Source organism: Schistocerca gregaria, chromosome 3 (genome assembly GCF_023897955.1).
Source record: "Schistocerca gregaria isolate iqSchGreg1 chromosome 3, iqSchGreg1.2, whole genome shotgun sequence".
Lineage (NCBI taxonomy): Eukaryota > Metazoa > Arthropoda > Insecta > Orthoptera > Acrididae > Schistocerca > Schistocerca gregaria.
Window position 1 is genome coordinate 879,267,116 of NC_064922.1, and position 19,036 is coordinate 879,286,151.

The following is a 19,036-nucleotide window of genomic DNA, read 5'->3' on the forward strand; positions in this document are numbered from 1 at the left end:
TCCTTGAGGTAGAACTGGATGGGGCAATCCAGATTGATATAAATGTGTAAGGTTGTTTGGACCTCACCATGACTGCAAAAATTACACAGATCTGGGTATCCCAATTTTAGGAAATTTCTTTGGATCTTCCTGTCAACGATACATGATGGGGTTTCCAGGGACAGTTTTTCTAATGGTTCCACCTTTTGTGTTGTCTCGTTGTCACTGTAGGCTTGTACCAAGGGAGCAAGGAGAGGATATTGTTTGGTGGCCAGTATGCTCTTTCTATAACATAAGCTGCATGCATAAATTAACTGGGTTCTTTATTCCTAAGAATAAAAAATCTTCTTCAACTAAGATAGTCATTGTCATTGAAGCTCTTTGTAATAATCCACACAGCCTCACTGCTGGTGACGTACAAAGCCTACTATGTACACTTTCTGGTTGCTATGGGCTGCTTGACTCTGAGCTAGAGGCTGTGACTGCAACACCAATTGGGCTGCGACTGATGATCGACTGGAACTCAGTCGGCGCAACAGACCCGAACCAGTCAGTGCGACAGACTGGCCCTTCTGTCCGCAGCAGCGACCTAAATACTGACGACTGAGACGGTGTTGGCGTCAAGTTGCCTGCGAGTCTTTGTTTGACCTCGGTCGATCTTCTCGCAACCTCTTTGCTGCGGGTGTGCTGGTGCCAGCTTACACCAGCACATTCCTCCCTCCGATTTGCCACACTGTAGTCATGTAGTGAGACTGCGAACGGCAACGGGGAGGGAGGCAGGACACTGGATGTAGAGACGGGCTGGGAGCGAAGACTGGAGGACGATGTACTCGTGACGGTACTGCACTGTCTGGCTTGTTAAGTAACCGGAACGTTCTCCGGAAATTGTTGCCGATGCACACGTCTGGGCACGATAGTGTGTGCTGGGGTGTTGACAACAATGGCAATGGTGGGTCCAAGTCTGTGGGGTCAGCCAGTAGGGACGGTGGGGTTGAGGACGCTTCGTCCATCCACTCCTCCTGGGGTGCACTCGAGGCACCAGGCGAAAAGCAGCAGAATCACGTGGCAAAGGACATGTGTGCATTTGGTTCTGGTGGCGATGCTGCAAACTATCGGGACCTGCAATTAAGTGCATATAAATGCCAATGCATTCCTGGATCACTCCTCTTTTCCAGCACTCACGGTTGCCATAAACCCTGTACAGAACAAGATCACGTGGAGCAAAGCGATACTTGCAGACCATTGGCTGTGCCGGATGCTGCAGTGGGTGGAGCAATTGTAGTAGCATCCGATGGCAGCGGCCACGCAGAAGTTCCGCTGTGATGGTCCGTCTTGTGGGTGGGAGTAATAGGAGGCAAGAAAAGAGTCGCAGTGTGTGTTCCTGTGTGTGGGTGGTATGAAGCTTAGCCATCTGTTGCCTGAAAGTGCGTATGAAGTGTTCTGTTGCTCCATTGGACTGTAGGTGAAACAAAGCACTTGCGAGATGATGAATGCCATTGCGTTCATAAAACTCTTCAAAGTCACAAGAAGTGAACTGTGGTCTGTTGTCCAACACAAGTACTTCTGGCAAACCATATATGCAAAATATTGACAATGCTTGAATGGTGCTACATGATGTGGTAGACTTAATACGCACCGAAAATGGAAACTTGCTAAAACAGTCTACCACTATGAGCCAATGAGTGTTCCAAAATGATCCTGCGAAGTCAGTGTGCACCCGTTGCCACAGCAATTGAGTTTTAGGCCAAGCTGAGAACATCTATGGTAGAGCGGATCAGTTCTCCACACGTGTGTGGCACTGTGACATCATCTGTTCATTGTGGGCATGAATGCCCTGCCAACTAGTGCCGTCACGCTAACTCTTTAGTGAGAACAATTGCCCAATGTCCATGGTGGAGCAATCGACACGCATCCTCTTGCAACACTTCGGGATAAGCACATCGGCACACAACTAAGTTTTGGATACTGTTCAATGAATGAGGCCAAGATGATCTCTCTAAATAGAACAAAGTGAATGGAATTTTGTCACGCCATACACAATACCAAGATCCTCCTCCAATTCAAGAGAAATTGCACGAGTTTTGAGTAAACAGCTTTGAGGCAAAGGCAATAGGTCTGTCTTGTGCACCAATTCTGAGTGAAAGCATAACGCCAATTCTGTATGAAGAAGCATGTGTCACTAAGCAAAACCTTTTTGAGTTGACAATCTTTAGTCCACACAAAGGGTACATTTTTGCGATGCAATGGAGCTGCGACCTAAGTGGCATTTGGTATGAAGAAAATGTATGTCATCTTGCCTAGTATTGACTGCAGTTCAGACATATTGCAAGGAACAGGCAGGTCATGATTGCAGGAAAATGAGATTGAAGGAGGTGCACGCCCTGACTGTTAATCACATGGCTTAAGTATTGTGGTTCAGTTTGGAAAAAGTCGCATTTTTCGAGATGACACTTAGTCCTGCTTCTGGCAGTACTCAAAAAAAGAGTATGCAAATTGGCAATGTGTTCCTTTGGCGTACGACCTGAGACGACAATATCATCAAGGTGGCACTTTTACAGTCAGCTCTTCCAAGTAACATTGAAAAATGACAGGTGCGGAAGCACTGCAAAAGGGCAAAAACAAATACATAAATAGTCCCAAGTGTGTAGTTACAACGAACACTTTCTGTGGTTCTTCATCCAATGGAATTAGCGAATAGGCATCATGCAAATCTGTCTTATAAAGGTAACGTCTTGCACCAAGCCTGTCCATGAGTTCTTCAGGATGAGGTAACAGATGCGAGTCAACTATTGTCTGTGGGTAGACTGTAGATCTGAAGTCAACACCGATGCAAATGCAATCAGAAGGTTTAGGTAACAAAACCAGTGGACTTGTCCATTGACTAACTTGAATAAGAGCAATTGTACCATTATCTTGCAATTCACTGGCTTCTTTGTCTCCTAAAACAATTGGAATGGGACTGGCCTGAAAAAACTTAGGCTGTGCATTATCTTTCAACATAACGTGCTACAAAGTTATTAGCTTTTCCCATTCCTTCTGAAAACAGTTCAGGAACTCCTTTGAGCTAGTGACATTGTCTTTTGGATCACAAGTCAATATGGAAAGTACAGTGTTCTCACTCTCTCTTGATTTCAACACAGTAAAATTTATTGTCCTGGTGAGAGTTTTGTGTGTGGCAGGCAAACTACACTGTTCAAGCACTGGAATTTCCTGTCCATTGTAAAGCAGTGAGGTGCTTGCTAGATTTAGAAAGGTGTGGTGAGCCTAACTGTCCATACGGGGCATGATTTAGCAAACTTACTGAGGAGCCAGTGTCTAACAAAGTTCATATGACGGGCAGCAATTCATAATAAGGCAAATAGTTTATTAGAACATTGTTGCACGGCACTAGTGTGAGAGTGAGTCACAACTTTAATCTTACTTTAGGCAGAACCTATTGCAGGTTTGGAAAACATAACATTCACTGGTCAGCAGCTCATGGTCTCACGGTAGATTTCTCGCTTCCCGAGCACGGGGGTCCCGGGATTGATTCCCGGTGGGGTCAGGGATTTTCACCTGACTCGAGATGACTGGTTGGTGTTGTGTCATCTTCATCATTATCATTCATCCCAATCATGGTTGGATGAAGGCAATGGCAAACCATCTCCACTAGGACCTTGCCTAGTATGGCAGTGTGGATCTCCCGCATCGTTCTCCTATGCACTGTAATGGAGTGTGGGACGTCATCACCATCAGTGTTCACTGCATGTGCATGAGTGTGTTTTCTCTGGGAGCTGACAAAATTTGCATTTTTGTGCCATTGCAAATAAATTGCTTGGACATGGCCTTTTTTCCACAGGTATAACATGTTGCATTACATGATGAGCAATCCTGTGTTTTATGGCGATCAAAACATCTAGGGCAAGAATTCACTAAGTTCACAGGTGTGTTTACCTAGACTATGTCTGCCCATGCAGCTGTGTACATGCTCGTCGTCGTGGCTGCTTGGGGTCATCGTGAGCATAGGGAGACTCGACCCAACAAATCGGGGCCTGGTCAAACATATCGGTCGTTATTGCACCCGAATCATATTGCTCTATGATTTGCAGCACTTGAGGAAATGATAGATCAGTGTACTTTAGGATCTGTTCCTGTATTCTACTGTCTGAGACATTGAAAGTTATAACATCTTTAATCATTAAGTCACTGTAAAAATTGCCACAACTACACTTAAATTTAGACTTCCTAGTCATGCCCACTAATTCTGTGTACCCACCGATGATACATCTGTTCCGGCTTTTTCTGCAGTCGAAAGAAGTGATATCTAGCTGCAGCTACTTGAACTTGCTGGTCATACTATTGAGCTAATGCAGCAGATACATAGTCATAACTGAGTTCGTTGTGAGACACAGTTGGGAATAGTTTTTGTATTAACCTGAAAAGTGGGGACCCCACAATCAAAAGAAAGTATTGTAACTTCACAGTACCTTGAACTCAATGAACTACACAATGAGCTTGGAACTGTGGCAAGTATTTGAGCCATTACTCTTTGGTGTCATTAAAATTGCCGGAACATTGGTATGCTCAATGAATGTACTTCCATCCTCTGTTTGGAGTGTGGGACTACAACTGGTCAATCTCCAATAATACAATACCAATAGCCGTTATTTAGGTTTTATTTTTAGGCTACCACTTCTGACTTTACATTAAGTCATCTTCAGGCCTGCTTAAATTGAGTAACTTTTGTGCTACAATACACAGCAGCACTGTAACTGGTCTCGTGAAGATTATTACGGGCATGTGTGATCCTTGGAGTTGCTCCTCGAGTTGCTGACAGCTGTCCATGGAACACGCATGCCCGTAATAATCTTCACGAGACCAATTACAGTGTTGCTGTGTTTTGTAATACACAAGTTACTAGATTTAAGCAGGCCTGAAGATGACTTAATGTAAAGTAGAAACTGGTTGCCTAAAAATAAAACCTAAATAATGGCTATTGGTATTGTATTATTGTACATTGGTATGCTGGTCAGTGGTACTCGTTGGGCTTGTCGATCGGCCTGTAGGGTGGCTGACACAGCTTTTGCAGCTAGAAGTTGTTGTACTGTCAGTAAGGCAGCAATTTGTTTGGTTCTGAAACTGAAAAGCTTGTGTTAGATCCATCACATTGGCCATCTGTGGCTGAGGTGTGAGGGCACAGGGTGGAGGGGGGGCAGGGTAGCCACGGTTTACACAGATACATTAAAGCAAAAATTATCAATGAGCACCCCTGCAAGCTCAAACACAAGAGAAGCAAGCAAAATCTTCTGAATTATACTCGTTGCCATCTGTTACGCCGTCTCGTCTTTGTAGACTTGTACCAGGGGCAGCAAGGAGAGGATGTTGTTTGGTGGCTGGTATCCTCTTCCTTTAACACAAACTGCACATATATATTAACTGGGTTCTTTATTCCTAAGAATAAGAAATCTACATAAGATAGTAGTTCTCTGTAATAGTCTAAGAATAAGAAATTTACATAAGATAGTAGTTCTATGTAATAGTCTAAGTTAGCCTCGCTGCTGGTGAAGTACAAAGTCACTATGTACACTATTCTGGTCACGCTGTGACTGCAAGTCCAACTGGGCTGCAACTGACTAAAGACTTGGAACTCACTTGGTGCGACAGACTCAAACCCACTCAGTGTGACACACAGTCCCCCTTGTCCGTGGCGGCGATCTAAATACTGGTGGCGGAGAGGGTGTCGGCTGCGCGTTGCCTGCAAGTCTGTTTTTGGCCTCCATCAGTCTTCTCGCAACCTCTTTGCCTTCTGGTGTGCTGGTGCCAGCTTACACTGGGACACCGCACGTCGAGGATCTACACTTCGGGGTGAGTTTGGTGTTAGTAACTGTTGGTTGCAGTAAGTAAGCTGTTTCTTCACTTAGCACTGGGTAGCTAGTTGAAAACCTTGTAGTTGGTATTATTCAGATGTGGAGTACTTCATTCTCACTTTGTCACTGAGATAATTTCAGCCAGGTGGTATCCTAACTGTGGGAGTAAGTGATGAGTAACACCTCTTGCTCCATGCAAAATCAGTTTGCTTAGTGGGAGGATTTGTAGTAGTCAGAAGAGGCATATTCCCCAGCAGAAACACAAATGGCGAGTGCTGTTGATTTTACGTCTTCAGTTTGGCATCGCAATTTGAACACTTGGCTTTGTGGAGGATACTATTTCTGCTGCCGACCTGGTGCTGATACAGTGGGAGAATTGTCTGCAGGGCACAGAAATATAATATGTGACTGATTCAATAAAGCTTCAGTTTAGTACTCCCAAACTTTGAAGCAGTGAAGATCTTTTTTTAAGATGTATTGGACAATGAGGTGCTAGTGTATGAGCGATGCTGACAATTTTTCATGCAAAAGTGAATCTGATAACTAATGTTATGGAAAGGATAGATTGCTATCCAGCATATAGCAGAGATGTTGAGTCACAGATAGACCTCGGCAGCCACAGCGATCACGCGTGTGTGAGATGCGTTTAAGTGAGTGTTGTGGGCGTATGTTGTCTAATTTGGAAGGAGGCCTCTCTGACTGAAAGATTACTTGTTCCACAGTCTTTTCATTGTACCCATGTGCAGCTCAACATCTCTGCTATATGGTGAGTAGCAATCTATCTTTTCCAAAATATTTTCATTATTCCATCCTGGATTTTCCGTTCCTAGAACTGATAGCTTGAGTTGGGGTAGTATCCTGATATTGAAAGCTGACTATTTATGTGGTTATTTCTAATTTAACTGAAGAATTCATTGAAATTGTCACCTGAAGTAGTGAAATAAAGTGGAGCGAAACTGGAGTTTGGTTTATACTCCAAAAAAAAAGAGTTTGATATCTGCCGTGTGGTTCATTTTATTAGGAAGAAAGCAACTACCAGTAAACTGGAATGGAAATGTGTACTGTATGGTACAAGCAAGGTTTTCTGAATGACTTAGAGGACCAATTGTATTCTGAAAAAAAAAAAAAATATTTATAGGAGATTTATGAGGGTTATCTAGAAAGTAAGTTTCAATCAGTCACAACATGGAAACCACAGCAAAAATCGGAAATGTTTTACCTGTGACAGTCGGCTATATTTTCTAGCTACTTCTCTACATAGTCGCCACTCTGACTTGGACTTCTATCACAATTTGTACCAGCTTTCCAATACCCTTCGTAGCAGCAGGTGCCTGTGCTTTCTACAAATTCTGTACATTGGTTTGCAGCTCATTGTCTGTGCCGAAATGTTGTCCTTGTAGCCAGCAGCTCATGTGAGCAGGGACAAAAATCAGAGGAAGGCACATCTGGGCTATATGGTGGGAGATCACACACTTCCAATCAAAAACACTGCAGAAGCATCTTTATTGTCCCTGCTGTGTGGGACCGAAAAGTGTCATGAAGAAGGAAGTGTCTGACAGCTATGTTATGTGAGGTTGCCTGGAACCATGCAAAATCTCTTGGCAGGCAGCCATACCTGGCAGAAGACACAATTTTATTGGCATCTTTATGTGTTCACTGTATGCTCAGAACTGGAAAGAGCCACATGACACAATCAACAGGCATACTAAGAGAGACTGCTGAACAAATCTATGCAAAACTTCATCGTATTCTCACCATGGTTTCCTTTCGTGACCGATCGGAACTTACTTTCCGGGTGCCATTCATAAATGTTCGCATTATAGACGATGATCAGGTTTTAGATACCTGTGTGATTGGCAAGTTGTATTGCAGGAAATACTTGCCCTCACAAAATCAACAGCAGTAATTGGGTTGATAAAAGTGGAACAGTCACTGATTATATTCTATAAACAAAGGCTAGTCAGCATTCACTTTCATGATGCCCAATACAAGCATCCAAAACTGAAATCTGTTAGCTCCTTCCTCAGGACAGAAATAGGGATACATTGAGAAAGACTAAAAAGGAGTGGCAGGTCACTGACACAGCTGTTACAGGGAGTAAGAGATTAGACAAAGGAGTGGGAAGACCTCTTAGTGTTACAGAAATAGCCTTCCTGGAGATGAAAAGCTGTTTGTTATATATATGATAGTGGAAAGACCTCATGAAGTCCATAAAGAAAGTATCAAAAATTGGAAATTCTCTGAAACAAGTATGAAAGAAATCAAAGACTAATTCAGTAGCAACATTCAGAGTTGTTGACAAAAGGAAAACAAATCCGTAAGTGAAGAACTGAATACCGAAAAAAGTGGAACTGTTATGGGCAACACATATAAACTCTGGTAAAAATTGCTTTGTGATTGACACATTGCAGTGTGAGGATATATAAGGGCCCATTTTTGGTCACGAGACAGTCAGTCCACGGCTGAATTTCGGGCGGGAAACCTGTGTTGGTTAGAACAGCAACAATGCTTCAACTTAACTGCGAAATAAGTGTTACACTATTAGGCCGTGTGTTAAGACAATGACAGTGTCTGCTCCAGACGTACCTTTCTATTCTTCAAGAACAGTGAACTTTGTGATAAGTTTTTATTGCTCAAAGATGTTCAATAGTTAACTATTGTAGTGTTATGTGGAGGTTTGCCTGCAAACTATTAATGAGGCTTATGGAAAGTTTAAACAATAGTGCACTGGCCATATATAACGGTGTATTATTGGGGGGTTGTGAACAGTGAAAGTAAAAGACTGTGAAACGCAACTGTGCATCTGTTGACTACATCATTTACAGTAGATAGTGTTGTACTTCCACAACCTATTTCTTCAGCCAGTACATCAACACCGATGACGAACAACAAAGAAATAAAAGAAGGCAAAGCCTTCACGTGGGGTGTCCCGATGTGAGGAATACTGTATGTGGGCACAATACACTAGACCTCACGAAATTCGATAGTGAAGTGTGAACTTGAATTGTTTACAGTACAGTTTTAAATGGAAGAGATGCTACAGCCAATCCGTGCTGGGGTTTCATAACGAAGAAGGTGCACAAGCCAATCAGTGAGTGGGTTCCATGGAAGCAGCCACTGAGTACAGGAGCAGCCAAACAGCACGCAGCTGGACACAGCTGGCCAAGATAAACAAGACACTTCACCAAAAGAATTACAACTTGCCACAGCCATACAGATGATGAATCAGATGACAACCGCACCAGCTGAGCAGCAGGAGAAGGGTGAATGAAAATAAAATAATTTCATAGCAAAAGCTGTTTTGTATTAAGTGATAAATAATGAGTAGCCTTAATGAACAAGACAGGAGACAAGGCACAACAGGGGTCTGGTTCTGCAGACGATTATAAATCAAACACGAATGTAACTTTGGAGGACGGGGATGAAAGTCCTATTGTAAAAAGAAATATGGACAAAAACGGCACTGAAGTGGATGAAGTCGTTAAGGTTAAGTCAGCAAGAACAAAAGTGTATAGCAGACGGAAAAGTGGAAGCCATGTTAAGGCAAATTATGAATTGTTTGAATAGTATGGAAATTAGTTTGAAAGAAGACATTAGGAGGTGGGGAAATAGTATAAAGAAAGTAGTACATAATACTAATGAGAAATTAACATTGAGTAGTAAAGTAGAAGAGAGAGAGAAACTTTGTGATGACAATAGTAGGAAGGAGGAAGCTTTCGAGAAACAAAGTGCTAAAAATAGGATTAAACTTGAGAAGCAAATCACCCAGATTAAAATGATTTTGAAACGGATGTAGAAACCAAGAGTGCAGTAGAGGTAGAGGAAAAACCAGTAGAAGTAAATGAAAATGTAGGCTCAAAATTGACAGAAATGGAGAAAAAGGTGGAAGAAGTACAAAATCTAAAGCACAGTGAAAGTGACAGTGGGTGTGATTCTGACAGCAGTTGTAATGATGATAGCAATGATGAATCCAATAGTGATGAGGATGAGGTGTTTGAATTTATAATTGATAATAATGGCAATGTAGTAAGTAAAGAAAGAATAAAGGAGGACAATGTTAGACATAATGAACAGTTAGAGTTTGAGAGTGGCAATGAGGAAGAGGACCATGCTATTTGTCATTTGACTATGTCTGATAATCAGTTTGGTAAGCAGGATGATAGTTTTTCCATGGAAAAATTAATGAGGATTTGGTGTATGAAGAAGATCACATGGTAACCAAAAAGGAAGTGTGTCACCCTGTAAAAACAGCAAGTGTACAGAGTATTACGTGTTTACTGGACAGTGGTAGTGATTTGAATGACGTTTCACAGGCATTTGTTGAATCTATTAAGTACACAGAGAGTATAGTAGTGATGCATGTTTCTGGAATAAAAAGTATTGGTGCTACTGGTAAGCTATCAAAGAGTGTGAACAAGAGGTACTATTAACTGCGGTATTGGCAGGGCAGCTGTTGGAGTGCAATTTCAAATTCAAAATCTCAGCATTGATGAAATATCTGGGACAAATTACTTGTGAAAATAGCAAGTAGGGGGTTCAACATTCTGTGTTGGAGGCGGAGGAGTGTCATCAGTCTCTATGTTGGATTCATCATGTGGCAATAATGCTTATCCCAGCTGTCTGTCTCATTTTTCTTCTTTCCCGAGGCAGTCAAAACTCTTCTCTTATCCTATCTGTAGTTTATAAGTAAATCAGAAACATTCTTTCTTTGACTGTTATGCAATTTTGTGCAGTAACATACTAAACATTTTGGCTAAGTTTTATCAGTGTATATATTATGTTTTGTTAGTTATAAGTAAGGGAATCATAAGAGAATGGAAGAAAGCAAAGTGGTTCCATGGGTAAAGAATTTCTGTCAAGAAGGTACGGTAAACTGAAAATGAAAGGTGTCAGCATATGTCAAGGATAATTAACATCTGAAGTAATCAGCTCATCCGTGAAATTAATATAATTTGGTGCAGCAGCAGAGACAATATGCAGCATAAACCATCTTAAATACTAGATCTTAATATTAATTGTGGTGTAATAGAAGTGTTTGTGTCCAGTGCAGTCAGTATATGGAGATAACTATATACTTATAGAACTGTGTCATGGCACAGCCTTTTCTAACATTAAGGAATTAAACTTAAAACATAGTTGCTGGGAGTAATGTGTGTAGAAAGAATAAGCAAGGTTTGTATGTATATCACCCTTCAGGGTAGAATGTCAAGCAAATAATAGTTTTTCTAAGTGATAATTTTGTCTGATCAGTAATGAGAGTTAAGTTTGCCTTAGCATAAGAATCTGTTACTGTGGAATGCTTTTCAGTAGAGCCAATTTCGCACTGAATAAGCAGTACAGGTGTTTATTTATTAGCCAATGAAACAATAATAAAATAATAAAATAATGAATAATGTTAGGGTCTTAATGGTTATGGAGCCTGTCTCTGTAGTAGGGATATTTTTTGAGAATGCCTTCCACAAGCTAAAAAAGTAAGAAAGGCAAGTAAAATAATGGAGCTGACAGGCATGATTGAGTAATGAAAAAGATAACTGTATACAAACAAATGTGGTATAATTATCCTGATGATCTATTTTTAAACTAGGCAACATTGGGTACTGTGTATATTATGCAATTCATGACACTGCAGCTGGGAATGAGAGCTTAATAGAAAGAGCAATATTAGAGAAATACAAGTCATATAATGCTGCATTAGCAGATCTACAGGTTATCTGAAAACTTCTGTTTCTTTTCTGAGGAATTATGAGCTTAAAGTAGTAATACTGGAATGAAGAACAATAATTTTGATGATTGATAACTGTGGTGCTGGACTGATCTGAATATTCTGACAAGTCAACCATTTAGTCACATTTTGTGATGATCTAATTTTCTGAAGAGTAGTGCTTAGAGTTGAGTAGAGAAGTGGGGCAATGATTTGGTACAACTTCCATTCCCTTAATTTTGATTTGAATAGTAATTAAGCCATGTAATGGTGGCACTATTCTGTTTTCATAATGCAATGATTAGTAAATCTATGCTACTGCACATATTGAGATTTTACTATTTTGCGAATGGGGAAGAGACCCAAATCTTTCAAAGTTTAACCTGTTTTAGACAGTTATGACTTAAGAGTAATGTTTTGTAGTGTAATGTGCACTTTGATTTAGAATTTTTTCTAGTCACAAGCTTTCATACTATAGTCAATTTTAGTGCTAATTATTGTAATGTTATGAGAACTATGTAATGTATTTATTTATGATTTAATGACTATCATTTGGCATTAGTGTTAAACATTTTTTTCTTACACTTAAGTTAGAAGTAAAAGTAAGTGTACTAAAGTAGGATACGTGAAAGTGCTTGTAAAAATTACTAAACATTGAGCAAGTGAAATTTTTGTCTAAACATGAACGGCAATGTGCAGTGTAATTTAACTTATTTGCTACCAATGAGGGTTAATTTTTTGTTAAGCAAGACAGGACTTGTATAAAATGATATGTATCTTTAAATGTAATCTTCGCTTACCCAAAAAGGACATCACTTATGATGAAGATGCAGAATTTTGTTAAAAGTTGTGGATATTTGGTGCAAAAGTATAATACACTGTAAGTAAATATTTTGTATGGGGATTTTTGTATGGCCAGTTCATGTAAGTATAAATTTGAAACAAACATATGTACTTTAGTTCTGATAAGACTTCTTAAGTAATATTTTTTGTGTGTATGTAGATTTTTAACCTACTGTCTGGGGTCACTTGTGGACATTGAATTACCCAGTTTGCTATTTGCAATATCTATCTGGTCAATCCAATGGGGGGTAATGTGATGAAGCAAGCTAGGATAATTTTACTTGCCCTCTTGTTTTACCATCTGCCTCCTTAAAATTCACCTTTTCATTTTGAAGTAATTACCATTAACATACATGAGTATACTCTGCATTTTCATCAAAGAGAAAGGTTGGCCCTCAGTTTTAAAGAATATAACACCAGAAATAATTTTGCACTTAGTTTTATGTATGTAATTGATTTTCTAATTTAGTTTGACTATTCCTACTTAGCATCTTTCATTATAGGGCAAAATCAGTAATTGTTTCATAACTTAAGTTCTATTGCTGATGTATAAGCAAATACATATTTTGTACTAATTATAAATATTTGGGGAACAACTAACAGTAATCTTTAAGGATCTATTTGGTGCCATTTGGAAACATATTAGCAAAGCTGGCTCTTAATTAATTCCAAAGTAATAAATAGTTTTGTCCAGTAATTCGGACCAAGTTTTGTAGTAGAAGAAGCTGTTAAAAAGATGGAATATTTCGATGTATTCAGTTACTTTTGATTGTAATTTCTGTAAATTAAACTTCGAACAATGTGTAGTTTCAGCACCTATTATTGTGAGGATATATAAGGGCCTGATTTTTGGTCATGAGACAGTCAGTCCACAGCTGAGTTTCAGATGAGAAAGCTGTATTGGTTAGAAGAACAACAACAATGTTTTCGCTTAACTGTGAAATAAGTGTTACACTATTAGGCTGTGTGTTAAGACAATGACAGTGTTTGCTACATACATACCTCTCTATTCCTCAAGAACAGTGAACTTTGTGGTTAGGTTTTTACTGCTCATAGATGCTCAATAGTTAACTACTGTAGCAGTACATGGATGTTTGCCTGCAAACTACTAATGAGGCTTACAGAAAGTTTAAACAATAGTGCACTGGCCATATATAACTGTGTAATATTGCGGGGGTCGTGAAGAGTGAAAGTAAAAGACTGTGAAACACAACTGTGCATCTGTTGGCTACATCATTTACAGTAGATAGTGTTTTGCTTGCACAAGCCATTTTTTCAGCCAGTATGTCGGCACTGAGGATGATCAACGAAGAAATAAAAGAAGGCAAAACTGTCACAAGTCCACAAAGAAAATATCAAAAATAACACCATGGAAATCCTCTGAAATAAGTATGAAAGAAATCAAAGAATAATTCAGAAGCAACAATCAGAGTTGCTGACAAAAGGAAAACAAATCTGTAAGTAAAGAATAGAATACCCAAAAAATGGTATTGTAATGAACAACACAGCAAACAACAAACAAGAGGAGTGACAGTCAACTCTGGTTAAAATTACTTTGTGATTGACACACTGCAGTGGGGTGGGCTGCACTTCACAAGGTGCTGGACATACTTATAAAATAAGCAACACAGCAAGCATATGGCACTCGAGAAGAAGCTCCAATTGGTTGGTGGCTGCCCCGTGTCACATGACACTCTGAAATGACAGTGACAAAGTAATTTTAATTAAAGTACAGTATGTGGGGAGCAAAGACAAATAAAGAAATGGAATGAAGTAAAAACTGATATTATGAACAATGATTGAAGAAGAGCAAGATGGTAGGAAAATCTACTTGTAATAGGACAACAACTTTCAAAACATGTATGACTGAAGATTGTAGTTCATTAGAACAGTTTCAGGCATGAAGCACACGTGCAAAGATATATACTAAAATAAATAGCTATAGATAAACATTTAAATAATGAACACACAAACAAGAGCAGTGACAGTCAACTATTAATATTTGCAGAACTTTCAAATGAACAGGTAACAATAAATGAGAGAGGTTACAAAAGTTGCAATACGAGACACCCAATGTCGCTGAAGGAGACAGCAGGAGCTAATGAATTGAGAAGCAATAAATATACTGACATAACAGAACTCAAAGTGGGGATGTTTACTGTACAGTCCAAAGATTTATTTGATTCACCTCTCTGTGCTCAGCTGTCCTATCCAAACCTCTTCATTTCTACATGAATACTGAAACCTACAGCCATCTGAACCTGCTTAATGTAGTGACAGCTTGGTCTCCCTCTACCGTTTTTGCAATCTACATACAACACTTCATTTCTTTTCAAAACTGATGATCCCTATATGTCTTATGGTGTATGCTGTCAATTGGTCCTTTCTTTTAGTCAAGTTTGCCAAAAATTTCTTTTCTCTTCATTTCATTCTCATTAATTCCCTGGAACAAATCATTTTGAAAGCTTCTGTTCTTTTCTTTTCTGAACTATTTACTGCCCATATTTTACTTCTGTACAATGCTACATGCTGATAAAGTTGCATTTTACTTCTGTACAATGCTACATGCTGATAAAGTATCTTCAGAACTGACTTCCTAACACTTACATTTGATGGTAACAAATTTCTCTTTTTCAGAAATTATTTTCTTGCTATTTCCACTCTACATTTTATAATCTCTGTCTTTTACCAATTATCACTTATTTTGCTGTCCAAATAGCGAAGTTCATCTATTACTTTAATGTCTCATTTCCTAATCTAATTACCTCAGCATCACCATATTTAGCTCAGCTACATTCAGTTACCTTTATTTTACATTTGTTGGTATTCATCTTATAACCTATTTTCAAAACACTGTCCATTCCACTGAACTAAATTCTATCCCTCCTAACTTCAAGGATTTCAGTGTGTATTCCAGTCATCACTGTCAAAAGCTTTCCCTAAACCTACAAATGCTATAAATGTAGGCTTGCCGTTCTTTAGACTATCTTCCAAGATAATATCTTTGGCTTCCCTCTGACAACCATGCCTCCATCCTTGCTACCTTCCCTGTTGCTTCATAACCTGGGTTGTGAGTAACTAAATCCACTTTCCCTTCTTCCCTTTCTTTCCCCTCTCTCCTCCCTGATGAAGGAACATTTATTCCGAAAGCTAGGAACTTAAATTTTCGGTTGTTTTTTGTGTTTCTATCGGCTGTACTGAGCTGAGGTAAGTACTGGCCAGCCCCTCTATCTCTTTGTTAGTAATTGTTTCACATCTTTATATGAGATTTTCCATTAATTAGTTCCAAGATAATATATAGGATATGTGTTATTTTGCTTCTCTGAGGTCTGGTACCATCAATTTTTTCCGTTGTTCTGTAAATTGTGTGTCTCAGTATTTGTGGTGTCATCCACAGAATGAGGTATTATGCAGAAGCTGGTATCTCAAGATGACACTGTCACTGTGAGACATCGGTGTAGGCATGCTGTCAAGAGTTTCTATATGCTCATTTCATCTTGTTACTAAAATTAAGTATTCACCATGATCAAGTTTTAATTAATTACTACTGATCTGTTTGCATGTTGTAATATCTGCTCAACCTCCTCCTGAAGTAGACTTGCTACAATACATCACAGTACTTTGCACTTATGATTTATTAACCAGTGGTTCAGTATTATCCACACCTGTCAGAAACTGCCTTCTTTGGATCAGAAATTATTATGTTCTTCTTGAAGTTTGCCTTTTTCATTTATCTTACATATCAGGTGGAATAGTTTTGACATGGCTGGCTCTCCCTATGATCTCAGTAACTACGATGGGGGAATGACATCTACTCCAGGAGCCTTGTTTCGACCTACATCTTTCAGTGCTCTACCATTTTCTTACCCCTCTATCACAATTCCTATGAAATCTTTATCTACTTCCTCTTCCCATTCTATAATATTGTCTGCAAGTTCATTTCCCTTGTGTACCTCATCTAGATAATCCTTCCACATATCAGTGTGGCATTGATAGGTCATATCGACCAAACAAATTACAATCTTTGGAACATTAACTGCTCTGACAAGCTGCCATGTTTAATTCAGTCTGTCGTTCTTCATGCACTGTTCATGTGTATCAGTCATTATGGCAAAATATATGTGTATATGGAAAACTTGGGATCTGTTTACTACGTATATTACGATCCATATCCAGAATCCCATATTGGTGACCCTTGACAAAAAGTTCTATGTCTTCCGCGACTTCCACACCAGTCATGTAGAATCAAAACGTTTCACATCCCACACCATGGCTACATCACCAAACATTCTTTATGAAAATTTGGAGGCCCAGCTCTTATGACCAGGCCAACACAACCCCCTGCCATTGGTTATTTGGCAGCAAACGGAGAATGATCTATGATCTTTGACAAGGATAACCTCTACTTTAGCAACCCCACAATGACCGAGTGTTACTCAGTTACCTCAAATAATGGACTCATGCTTTGTTTTGCCGGGTTATGCACAACAACAAGTGAAAAGTGAAGCGGGCGATCTACTAAATAACGTGACGATTGATCACTCGTACGAAGTTCAAAGGGACCAAAATTCGCACACGTGCTTTGATCCTCTGTGCGCCACGATGTCAGTTACAATAGTGCAATGTGTAACGGCGCCATTTGTACAAAATGTACATGCAGTCAATTATTACCAAGCTATGCCAGCCTCGCCTTCAGTAACAGACATTTTTTTGCATCCAGTTCGCCAGAACAAACCACCGGATCGGCGGCCCAGTTTCGTGACCACATGGATACAAGTGTACCCGATAGCCTCTTCACCCAGCAACGTTGTACTATGACAGTGCAACTGCCAACAGGTTTCACCAGTGTTTTATGGTCCTACCACGAAGGCTGCTTTGCCAGTGTGCAGGGAAAACCCTGGTTGTTGCCACTTTAACCACTTTAAGCTCCAGGCTACTCTCCCTACCCCCACCCCCACCCACGGAGGTCCTCGATTCCAACCATACAACCGCTCACTCCTTCTGCAGTACTGTCTGCGTCTGCCGCACTGGCCTTTCACATCATTTCCGAGTGGGACAATGTCAGTGCTATTCCTGTAATTTCCGGTCCAGTTTACATGCCGCTCTCTCGTTCGCTCTCACAGTCCAACGACGCCTGCCGCGTCGTGTTTTCGGATGTCTTCAGAGACATGACAATGAGCCGTTGTTCTGAACATGTGTGCTAGTAACATTTCCGTTCCGGAGATGCTGGATCCCAGCATGAACTCTTGTGCAGCGGGACTGCAGGCCTTCCAATACATGCTGAGGCCACCTTTGTCTCCACCTCCTAGCCCCCTACCCAAACTACCTCTCCTACACGAGGACAATCCAGTTTCATGGTGCGCACTGGGGGAGCCCTCTTCAAGCTGCATCAAGTGACTGATGACAACTCCAAGTTCCTATGTTTGGTCACACACTTCCACGACCACTCGGATTTAATTTGTGATCTACTTTGGCGTCCACTGCCACCAAATTCCCAGTTAGCCAAGAAAACGATATTGGGCCAACTTGCCTGCTTGCCACAGGAATTGATAATCAAGATTCTGTACTAGGAGCACCTGGGGGACCGCACTCCATCACAACTTTGGCGCCGCCTCAGGTTACCCGTGAGCGAACACATGATGCCCAGACATCACCCTGTGGGTGGTTCGGTCTGCCAAATGACATACCAACCTACAGATACACCTACTGCCACTCTCTTTCAAGTCTATCTGTTCTTACCTATGCATCGCAGATCAGCTGTATGCGCTCCTGCGCCAGAAACACCTAGCTCATCTACCATCGCTGTGTGACACTACACCTCCTGTTTATCGGCCGTCTGCAGGCAGGGGCAGGGCTCATTCTGCTTCCATGCCTTCTATGCCGCCAGGCAGTACTTGTTCACTCTCTCCTCTTTCAGAGCACTCAAGAATCGCCCATGTTCCACACATCTCGGTTTATGTCCCAGAACAGACCAATGAGGACAAATCTCCCCCGCTATCACAGTCACCGCCACCGCCACATCCAGCTCATCCATACTGTGGGTACCAAGATGTGCAGGTTACCTTGCCAGCACCTAAATGCCGACCGCAGGAACTAAATGACACTGAGTCCTTTGGGGAACTTCACAGGCGTCTCCTAACATTGCACTCCATCCACTCGTCCCCTCGGCTGATCAGTCGTTAATATGTGAGAGACATTTCATCACAGTTTGTCTGCCTAATTGACACTGGCACTGACGTGTCGTGTCTATCATACCTCAATCGTTGGCTCCTACCAACTTTTCACCGATGAAGTCTCTCCTATGTGCTGTCAATGATCAATGTTACAAACTGTTGGTTCTGTGAAAGTGATGGTGCACCTATCCCCTTCTCTGTGTATCCCGTGGACCTTATTCGTCACCGACATCGAGGAACCAATTCTCGGTATGGATTTTTTGTCCCATTACAAGCTCTCCTTGAACCTAGTCCAGTGTTCAGCGTTACACCACCCGTCTAACACTCAGATACTGTGCTCCGGCACCCATTCTTCTCATTCTGTTTCCACCGCAGCATTGGATTTAGTTCACGAATATTCCATCCTAGCAGCCAAGATTGTGACCTGCGTCACTAACCTACTTTCAGAATATGACTCAGCAGTGCACCTCTGCCGGGAGAATGACAAGCTGAAA